Source organism: Lontra canadensis, unplaced genomic scaffold, assembly GCF_010015895.1.
Source record: "Lontra canadensis isolate GAN:19392208 unplaced genomic scaffold, GSC_riverotter_1.0 scaffold94, whole genome shotgun sequence".
NCBI classification, from domain to species: Eukaryota; Metazoa; Chordata; class Mammalia; order Carnivora; family Mustelidae; genus Lontra; species Lontra canadensis.
Window position 1 is genome coordinate 2421106 of NW_022631088.1, and position 11492 is coordinate 2432597.

The window sequence follows — 11492 nt, forward strand, 5'->3', positions numbered from 1 at the left end:
AGACTAAATCTTCCAAAGAGACCTACAAGTTCAGCCTGCCATCAGCCTACCCCCTTCCTAGCCTCATTTTCACCACATTCCCTTCTGTCCCAGTGGTCCAGCCACTCTGGTCTTCATCCACTCCCTTTGCCACAGGCCCTTTGCACCTGCTGTTCCCGCTGACTGGATCAGCATGTGATCCAGGGCTCACACAAGCAAAGGTCAGTAGGCTGGGCAGGGGCACCTTCTTTCCCTAGTTATTTCCTACTCATTCTTCCATTCTTTCTCAGAGAAGCCCTCGCTGGCCAGGTCAAGTCCCTATTAGTTCCATTAGTACCACAAACCTCTTTGTTGAAGCCCTGTAACTCAGTGCAGTTTTCCGTTTGATCTGCATAGTGAAGACTTGAGTCCCGTCTGTCTCCCCCAGCAACTGCAGCCCCCATGAGAGCAGGCCCTTGGCTGCTTCCGCTCACCAGCCCGTCATGGTGCCCGGCACATAACAGGTGCTCAATGCGCAGTTGTTGAGTGAACGCACACATACATGAATCACTGCTTACTCAAGTCTTTCTAGCCCATTTCTACTCCGTCCCTGCCCCCACTCTGGCCCTGGAAGAACTGCCTGCCCCCTTCTAGGAACCTTCCTCCAACCATGGCAGACGAGCAGTGTTCTGGTTCGGGCCAACTCTATCTCAGGGCTCACCTGGGCCGGCTCCATCGGCTTGTAAGCTCCTCGTTCATCTGTCACTCCCCGCCCTGGCTCGCGTCTGCCTTCCCCTGAGCTGTGCGAACGAACGCTTGGGAAGTGAGTGCACATATGCACTGAATGGACGCGTAGATGAATTCATTCACATGTAACCACAAGAATGAATGACTGCCACCGGTCTCTGGGCCAGCAGAGGTGGGGTCTTCGGGGGAATCCGTAGTGCCCATGCTTCAGGCCGAGGGTGTTCTGAGCCCTTGGCACTTCTTTCCTTCTCTCTAGAGACCTGCCTACGGGGCCCTGGGCTGGCCGGTGTGGACTTCCCACCATGGTGGCCAGGACGCACCTTCATCAGGCCTGGGCTGGCGCCCAAGGGCACTCATAGGAAGCCGAGTGCCCAAGAGAAGTTTCCAGCTTGGGCATGGTGACACAGTGGACAGCGGCTCCCAGGGGTGATGTGGCATGTGCTCCCAGTCTATCATCAGGGCCAGGACTGGCCTAAGGAGGCCATCTTTATAGCGACCCCATAGGCTGGCCCCCAGAGCCATGTGTCCCCCTAAACCAAGTTTCAGTCTGTCCCTGGGGCCTGCAGCCCCCCACCTCTGAAGCAGAAAGACCCACAAGCCTACTTGGCCTAATCCCTTCTCCAAATAAAGAAAGAGGCCCTGACTGGCCCACTGTGGTCTCTTCCTGTTTGTTTTGGATGCAGACCATAGGCCCAGCTGGCTGGAATCTTTACTCTTCTGGAAAGAGCCTCTAGTTTTCAAAGTTGGCGCAGTAGGCAGCTTATTGCCCTGTAATAAGGGGTCCCTGCTCTGGGCACCAGGCCAGCTCAGGCTGGGGGCCACAGTGAGGGGCATGCTCTAGCTTCAGAGCTTGCTATCTTCACACCCCAGTGTGTAGTGGCGGGCATCCCCAGGCTCACCACACACCTCAGCAGAAGGATCTTCCTTTCCTGCTAAACAGTCTCCAGTTCCCCACTGCCTGCAGAATGAAACCTCAGTCTTGAGTCCGAAGACCATCCGTGAACTTGACCATCTGCCCTCTCCTCTTCCCAGTGCCTACTGTGCCTCCAGCTTCAGCCATTTCCCCAAACCTGCTGGGCCTTTTCATGCCTCTGTGCCTTTACTCGTCCTGTTTCTAGTACTAGGAATACCTTTCCTCTCCCTCCTGTCAAACTCCTACTCATCCTTCAAAACCCACCTCAATGTCATGGCCTTCTCACGCACGGTGACTCCTCTTCCCTCTGTGGTTCCCTGGCCCATTTCACATTTCTATCACAGCACTTATGACTACACCATCTATGTGTTCAAAGCCTGCCACTAGACCCAAGCACCTTAAAGGAAGACCGTAATTTTGTAAGCCCCTCCATTACCAGCACAGGGCAAGAGTCTAGTAAGTATTGGCTAAATGAATGACCATGTACACAATCCTTGCCATGGCCTTTAGGCCTGGCATGATCCAGCCCTCCAAGATTCTCTAGTCTTATCTCAAGCTTTCTTTCCATCACCCTCTGCACTCTGCCCACCAGCCTCTTTCTGTTTCTCAAGCCTACCACATTCTCCCCCTTCTAGCCGCATACTGCAACCCCTTCCCCACCAGCAACAAGTGGCTCTTTGGGTCCGGGAAGCTTCTATGTTTCCTGCACCCATCATCCTGGAGGCTCACTGCAGTGATGCTGTCCCAGGACAGCCCTCCCATCACCCCCAAGACTCAGAGCACCATGGGGACAGTATCCCCCACACCAGGAAAGCACCTAGCACGCAGCAGGCAGGTATCCGTGCAGATGGAATGGAGGCATGGGTAAGAAAATGAGCCAGGTGGTTCAAGATGGAACTCACCCTACGTTAGACCCTTGATCGTGGGGGCCGATTCCCCCCTATATCCCACACTCCTTCTTAGGCTTCTGGATCATAGACACAAATCGCCTTTGTGACTTTTGCCATATCTGTGATCCTCTTGTATACTATTCACTTAAGATTTTTCTTTTTCTTAAGATTTTATTTTTTTGAGGGAGAGACAGAGACAGTGTACACGAGTGGAAGGAGAAGCAGAGGGAGGCAGAACGAATCTCAGGCAGACTCCACGCTGAGCAGGGAGCCCGACACGGGGCCCTACCTCCCGACCCTAAGAGCATCACCTGAGTCAAAATCAAGAGTTGGAGGCTTAACTGACTACGCTATGCAGGCGCCCCAATATTTTTCTTTAAGTCAATCTATTTACTCTCTTTTGGAGCAATAATTAGCAGGAACTCAGAGTTAGATGCGCTAAGTTATAATTTTTCCTGTATACATTTTAATGAATGATTATTGATTTAAAAAACTACTCATCTAGGGACGCCTGGGTGGCTCAGTTTGTTAAGCAGCTGCCTTTGGCTCAGGTCATGATCCCAGCATCCTGGGATCAAGTCCCACATCGGGTCTCCCTGCTCGGCAGGGAGCCTGCTTCTCCCTCTGCCTCTGTCTGCCTGTGCTCGCTCTCGCTCGCTCTCTCTGACAAATAAATAAAATCTTAAAAAATAATAATAATAAAATAAAATAAAAAACTACTCATCTAGGTAGTCTCTAAAATCATCTTGTCTCACTACACTCACTTTAGAAATCACTGCCCCGCCCTCTCTGATTCTGAGGCTGGTGTCCCCTGTGGGCTGTCTCTGTCGTGGGACCTTACTGCACCTGAGCAAAATATGTGTGTCCCTTTTACTGTGACTCTCTTGATGAGGGAGAAGCTCAGTACCTCCAGCCCCTTCGCAACCAAAGCAGCCTTTCTGTGGGTTTATATATTTCTGCTTGACTATGTTTTGGTTTAGAGAACAAAAGTTCTAAATTTAAAAAAAAAATTAAGTTCGACAACTTGGAGAATATTGAAGGCACAGATCACCACACATGTAGGAGACATCAACTGAACAAGAAAAGGCCCCTTTGTCTCAGATGCCGGGGGCACAGATTGCTGTCTGTTCCGGCACAGCCAAGCCAGGAGCCTGGGGCGGGGTGGGGGTGGCTGGGGAGAGCCTGGGACCCACAGTCGGGTGCGATCCGGGCTCCCTCACAGACTCCTGGTAAGCTGCTACCTAACACTCACTCCGTTGCCCCTTGTCCCCTGCAAGGCTGAGCAGGCTGGGTTCTAGGTGACAACCTGCAGCCCATCTGTCTATCGTGAAGGAACAGTGAGGTGGGGTGAGGCTCGGCTCCAGCATAGGACACACTCTGGCCCCTCAAGCCGCTGGCCTACTCCCAAGCTTCCGAGCCCTCCATCCACAGCTGCGTTAGCCTGGGCGTGGGCCAGCTCCCAGGGTGCTTCCTCTGGGAGCATCAGACATCGTCTGTCCTGTGAGAACCTCAGAAGGCCCTGATGGGAAGTGAGCTCTGCTATGGATGGATTTCTAAGCCAAAGCAGCGCTCTCCGGAGGGAAGGAGCAGAGAGGCGCCCCCCTGGGCTGGGGGTCAGCAGTACGCCAGCTGAGGAGGGGCCGGGGCCATTCTGGGCTGTGGATCTTGCCTGGCAGCTCCCACCTGTGCAACTGAGCACCTGCTATGGGCCCCACCAGGGTCATCACCACCAGTGAGCTGCTGAGGAAACCGAAGCAGAGGGAGATGAAGGGACTTGCCCGAGGTCACACAGCTAGTTAATGGCAGCTTCTACAGGCTTAACACACAAGCACGGTCCCAACCTCATATAACTCGTAAAACAGTTCTCCCACCCCACCCTCCCTTTTCTCCTGGGCCCTGGAGGAGGCAAGACACTTTTTAGCATAACAACACAGGATAGCAAGTTAACAGAGGCAGATCTGGGCAGGATGAAAGGTCTGATCATCTTTTAGGGGGACTGCGTGTCCCTTCTGAATTTTTATTTTTATTTACTTTTATTTTGAGAGAGAGAGCATGTGTGGGTGGGGGGCAGAGCGATGGGGGGCGGGGGGGTACAGAGAGGCCAGGGAGCGAGAATCCCAAGCAGGCTCCACGCTCAGAGCAGAGCTGACATGGGGTTTGATCTCATGACTTTGAGATCACGACCTGAGCTGAAATCAAGAGTCAGATGCTTAATTGACTGAGCCACCCAGATGCTCCTCTCTTCTGAATTTTAAAGGACATTAAACGTCACGGACCTGAAGCGGCTGTTGTAGGGAATGGCCAAGAAACAAAAACTCTGATGGAAGCCAGCTTCCGGGCTCTGCCCATGGGCTCTGAGCTCCACGCCTCATAGCACTGGAAGCTCGGGGTGGTTCTGGGAAGTGGAACTTCCTGGCAGGAGGGCTGCGTTGGGGGTTGGTACCAGACACAGGCCCATGGAGGACCCTGGCCTTATTTCCACGGGTGCAGCTGGAGCCCCTGTGGGGCCTTTGGTGACAGATCTAGGGTGCGGCCAGGCAAGTGGCGATGGCCGTCAGTGTGGACCAGTGTGAGCAGCTGGCCACCGTCCCTGCCGCCCCTCTCAGACCGTCCAGCAGCACCCAGCAAGGGGTTCTGGACCCTCCACCAGGGCCACAAGCCCAAGAACTACAGCCAATACCGATCCCCCAGCCCCTTCCAATGTAGGGATCCCCACTGCACTGAGCAGTAAAACTTCAAGCAGATGGGCTGGAGGACCTGACTTAGGGACGTGGGCGTGGCAAGGAGCTGCCCCCAGGGGCTGCGGTGGGGCGGTGGGAACCCAGGATGGGGGCTGGGCTGCCTCACACAGCTGGGCCTGGTCTGGGCCAGATGGAAGCAGCTTCCCTCCAGCCTCGGACTCCGAGGCTCCATAGGGAAGCGGGTTCCGAGGCCACAGGATCACAGTGGGATCTCTGCCAGAAGAATTCCTCTTACTCGTGGTGGTGGGGTCTGGGGAAGGGGCTGCAGGCACCTGCGCCTGAGCCAAGAAGCGACCCCAAGAAGCTGGCTGAGGAGGTGATCAGGCTCTGGCCCTCCCGCAGAGGAGCGGGAGAAACTCAAGTTGCTAAAGACGAAGCCCCCGGGAAGGGTCCCCGGGCCGCGGTGGAACGAAGAAGTCTGACCCCAGCAAACCCCTCCCCAGCCTGGGGCGGGGCGAGACCTCATTCTGTCCCTGCGGCGGCGTCCGGGTTCCTCCCGCATCTGTCGCCACCTATACCAAGAACAACTTGTTGTTTCGGAACCGGTTCTACGCTTGGGAAGAAACTTCTGTAAAAAGAAGAGGACGAGGAGGAGGAGGAGGGAAAGGAGAAAAGAATAGAAAAGAAGAAAGTTTCGCCTCGCTCTTCCTGGACCTCAGTGTACCCGTCTGAGAAGGGGGCGTGGGCAGCAGATGTGGGGTTCTCTGCTCGCGCTTGCGCCCGGGGGCTCTCGCTCACTCCGGCTGCCGCTCCGCAGCCGCGCCCCCGCCGCCGACCCCCTGCGCCCGCAGCCCCTCCGCCGCGCTCCCCACTTGCCTGTCGCCGCAGAGCCGCGCGCCCCGGGCCGGCCGGGAGCCTCCTCCCCGACGCCGCTGCCGTGTCGGGTCGCCACTGACACTACCCCACTAAGGCCTGACTCCTCCTTTCCCCGTCTTTTTAAAGGGAAGTAACCCGACCCGACCACTACTCCTCGGGGTTAACCCCTTTCAAGCCTCCTGCCCACAGCTCCGCCCGGACGCGGCCCGCGCCCGCTCGCGCCCCGCAGCCTCCGCGGAGCGCCCCCCGCGGGTCGGGAGCCGCTCAGCCACTGGCCGGGGCACGCCGCCTGGAAGCGCCCCGGGTTCCCAGTCCCCTGCGCCCACCCCCCGAGCGCGCCCCGCTGGGGCCCGCAGCCCCGGCGCCCCGCCCCTCCACATCTGGACAGCACGTGCCCCCGAGGGAGGGGCGCAGAGCCTCGCCCTTGAAGCTGGGGGTGGGGGTAAAGCCCTACTCATCCAGAAAGCCACCTAGCAACGCCTGGAGAGGAGTGTTCCAGATAAATGAATTATACCAGGACGTAATTTAACTTTGGTAATACCTTCATCCTCAAGAAGGCAGAGAAGTAACAGGACTTAGCAAAAAAAGAAAAAAAAAATTAGAAATTAAAAAAATAAAATAGAAAGACCAGAGCTAGGATATGCATACGCTTCTCGTCCGGATTCCGGGCTCTGTGCAGCCAAGCGCAGGGTACTTCTAGGGCCTTCCTTCTGCTGGGCAGTACCAGATGATACTCGTATGCCTCTCCTCTGGCTGCTGTAACAAATTAATACAAACTTAAAACAATGCGCATTTATTACCTTACACTTTCGTGAGCCAAATCCAAAACGGGTCTCTCTAGGCTAAACTCAGGGGTGTCCACAGAACCTCCTTTTGAAGGTTCTAGGGAGCATCCACTCCTTTGCCCTTTCCAGCTTCCAGAGACCGCCCACATTCCTTGGTTTGTAGCTGTCACCATTTTTCAAAGCTGGCAGTGGCCCCATCTTTCTGACATTGGATGGATGTAGTACTAACTCTTCTGCTGCCTCCTGCTCCTACTCTGTGAGATTATGTTGTACACCAAGATAATCTCCCTATTTTAAGATCCACTGATTAGTGATTTCAATTCGATTGACACATTTAATTCCCCTTTGCACATAGTGTAACATAATCACAGATTCTGGGGATTAAGAAGAGGATATCTTTGGGGCAACTGAGTGGGTCAGTCGGTTAAGCGTCTGCCTTCTGCTCAGGTCAGGATCCCAGGGTCCAGTCACGATCCCAGAGTCCTGGGATGGAGCTCCTTGCTCAGCAGGGAGCCTGCTTTTCCCGCTCCAGCTCCCCCTGTTTGTTCTCTCTCTCACTATGTCAAATAAATAAAATCTTAAAAGAGAAGACGACGACGATGAAACATCTTCGGGAAGGGGGCCATTATTCTGCCTATTACAATTTTCAAGATGCCCACCAGAATGTCAGGTCGAGGAGCACCGTTAGAGACCCCCCAGTCTAACCGGCTCCTCCTTACACATTACTGGGATCCGTGGGACAGTTAAGCTCTGTGCTGCTTAGTCCAGACTAGGTGCTTTCTGACTCCATTTTATTATACTTTCACTTGCTTTTCCTTTGGAACCTGGAGAGTGGACCAAGGTGCCTCTAAGCAGCCGTCTTGCTTCCCCTTCCTAATATGTTGCTGTGCTCATAAAAGCCAGGTCACAAGCTTACTGGACTATAGAAGTGTGTGTAAAGTAAGAGTAGCTAGGCTCTGAGTGAGACCCCAGCAGCTACTGTGGGTTTTCCTTCTCTCTCTCTCTGGTCTCATCCTGCCTCGCCCCCCTCGTCCAGCATATTTTACATTATCTGCTCTACAGCTCAGGAGCAGAGGAAAGACCCGCTCAGGCCGGGACAGAATCTTCCACCCTGGGTCCCTGCCACTCTGTCTTAGGCTGCGAGGGCATTTTGGGAGAAGTAAACATGTCTGTGTGGCAGAAGTGCAGCCCAGCTTTCTGGAGGCCAGTTTGGGGACCAACATGAAGGTCACTTTCAGGAATTGAGCCCAGTGAAATAGAATATTTGGGGCGCCTGGGTGGCTCTGTCAGTTAAGATTCTGACTTTGGCTCAGGTCATGATCTTGGGCTCAGGTCATGATCCCAGGGTCCTGGGATGGAGATCCTTGATGGGCTCCCTGCTCAGTGGGGAGTCCGCTGGTCTCTTTCCCTCTGCCCCTCCCCCTGTTTGGGCTCTCTCTGTAATAAATAGAATTTTTTTTTTTTTTTTAAGAATATTTATGGTTGGGGCACCTGGGTGGCTCAGTGGGTTAAAGCCTCTGCCTTCAGCTCAGGTCATGATCCCAGGGTCCTGGGATGGAGCCCCACATCAGGCTCTCTGCTCAGCAGGGAGCCTGTTTCCTCCTCTCTCTGCCTGCTTCTCTGCCTACTTGTGATCTCTGTCTGTCAAATAAATAAATAAAATCTTTAAAAAAAAAGAATATTTATGGGCAAGGCTTTTTCACTGTAATATGTCTTATAATTCAGGAAAATCGGAAAGAGCCTAAATGTTTGGCTACAGGTGATTGGTTAAATAAATTACAGCCTTCCCATACAAAATACTACCCCACCATGAAAAACAAATTGTGTTTTAACAAAAACAAAAACACACATCCCAGAGTGGAGAGATGCTTTCTTTTTTTTTTTTAATTTTTTTTAATAGATTTTTATTTATTTGACAGACAGATCACAAGTAGGCAGAGAGGCAGGCAGAGAGAGAGAGGAGGAGGAGGCAGGCTCCCTGCCAAGCAGAGAGCCCGATGTGAGGCTCGATGTGAGGCTCGATCCCAGGACCCTGGGATCATGACCTGAGCCGAAGGCAGAGGCTTTAACCACTGAGCCACCCAGGCGCCCGAGAAATGCTTTCTAAATATTACACAGAACCTAAAGCCCCAAAAGACTGATAAATTTGACTACATAAAAAAATTAAAATTTCTGCATTGCAAAAACTGCCACAGGGGCGCCTGGGTGGCTCAGTGGGTTGGAGCCTCTGCCTTCGGCTCAGGTCATGATCTCAGAGTCCTGGGATCGAGCCCCATGTCGGGCTCTCTGCTCTGCGGGGAGCCTACTTCCTCCTCTCTCTCTGCCTGCTTCTCTGCCTACTTGTGATCTCTGTCTGTCAAATAAATAAATAAATTCTTTAAAAAAAAAAAAAAACTGCCACAAACCAAGTCAAAAGAGAAACTTTCAATGGGGAGTGGGGCACGCAGGGGTGGGGGTGGTGGGCATAACCTAGGCAGAGGGATGATTTCTCCAATATAGAAAGGGCTCCCACAGATTATTTCTAAATGAACCAACAATGACTCAAATAAGGAGAAATAGGTAAAGGATATGAAGAAACAGTTCCTAGGAAAAGGGAAATTCAAAAGCATTCTTAAACATGTGAAAAGATGCTCAAAACTCCCTTATAAGGATAAATGAAAACTTTATCTCCAAAGATACTGCGGTTCACTTAGCTGATCAGCAGAGACAACGAGGTTTATTAACACACCAGGTTTGCAAGGGTGGGAACACCCTCCCCTCTGGCTGGCTGGTGTGTAAACTGGTTTAAACCTGATAGAAGGAATTTGGCAATATTTATCAAGCCTATAAACACACGTCCCCTTTGACTCAGCACTTCCACTTCTGGAGATGTATCGCACAGATAGCCTCACACAGAAGTGAAATGCAGAATGCATCAGGCTTTTTCACTGCAGAGCCCTCTGCAGTTGGAATGAACCTGAACGTCCACCAGCAGAGACAAGATAACTGAGTTCCTGTATGTCCGTGCAACGAGGAGTGTAGGTAGCTATAAAAAAGAGCTAGGGTGCTCCCTATAAAAATCTCTAAGACATGCTGTTAAGCAATAAAAGTAACAAGTAAAATTTTTTTAAAAAATAAACAGATCATCGTTCAAGTAGATTATCAATTGTACTTTAAGCAGGAAAAAGCACATAATTCACTTCGACGTAGGTAAATAATGACTCTAAAGATACACAAGACACTGACAACACTGGTTGTTTTCCAGGAGGGGAATGGGGCAGCGAGCGAACGGGATATAAAGCAGATTTTTCCATGCATCCGTTTGGAATGTGAAGCCTTGTGAACATGCTGTCTATTCAAAATATAAATAAAGGTGTGAGGCAGAAAGACCAGAGGGTTAACAGATTTTACAATATAAAAATTGTTTAACTTTTCTATATTTGCGGATGAAATGACTTGATATTTGAGGTTTGCTTGGAAATAATCCAGGTGCAGGGGGAAGTCAGGGCTGCCTGCTCAATGTGGCATGATTAAAAATAGGGGCGCCTGGGTGGCTCAGTGGGTTAAAGCCTCTGCCTTTGGCTCCGGTCTGGTCTCAGGGTCCTGGGATCGAGCCCCACATCGGGCTCTCTGCTCAGTGGGGAGCCTGCTTCCCCACCTCTCTCTGCCTGCCTCTCTGCCTACTTGTGATCTCTGCCTGTCAAATAAATGACTAAAATCTTAAAAAAAAAATAGATAAAATAAAATATAATAGGGGAAATCAGAAGCAACTTTAATGTTCAGTAGTTGGGGACTGGTTAAATAAATTATGGTCCTCCATGTGAAAAATACTATGTCATCATTTTCAAAAATAACAAATAAAAAAAAAATCATGTTTTAGAAGTGGTGGAAGAGGGGTGTCTGGGTGGCTCAGTGGGTCGAGCCTCTGCCTTCGGCTCGGGTCGTGATCTCAGAGTCCTGGGATCCAGCCCCACATCAGGCTCCCTGCTCAGTGGGGAGCCTGCTTCCCCCTCTCTCTGCCTGCTGCTCTGCCTACTTGTTTGTGATCTCTCTCTCTCTGTCAAATAAATAAATAAATAAATAAGGAAAAAAAAAAGAAGTAGTGGAAGAATCTGTTTTTGTTTTGTTAATAATCCTGGACTGGAATGACCTTTCTAAGAATTATACAAAGCCCAGGAGTCACAAAAGGAAAGTAAGAAAATTGACTATGTGAAAACAAAAATCTCTGCATTGCAAAAACCACTACAAGCAACATCAAAAGGAAAACTTCACGCCTTACCTTGATTACTGTGGGAGCTCAAAGGTGGGTACACTAAGAGTTCATTTTACTGTTCTTACTACTTTTGAGAATGTTTTTAAATTTCTGTAATAAAAAGTTAAAAATGACTTAAGTATATATGAACTTCCACAGAGCAAAAGACAACAAATGCACTGGGCTATAATATTTTCAACAAACACAACAAAGAATATCAGTAACATTCAAAAAGTTGCTACAAGGTGATTTTTTAAAAAATAAAGATGCCCCAATGCAAAATTGGATGAAAGGTTGGATAGAAAGACTTGTGGAAGAGGAAATTAAAAAGGCCAATTGATACATGAAAAGATGTTCAACTTTAGCCTTAGTCAGGAAACATGATTTCAAAACAATAAGATATCAAATTTT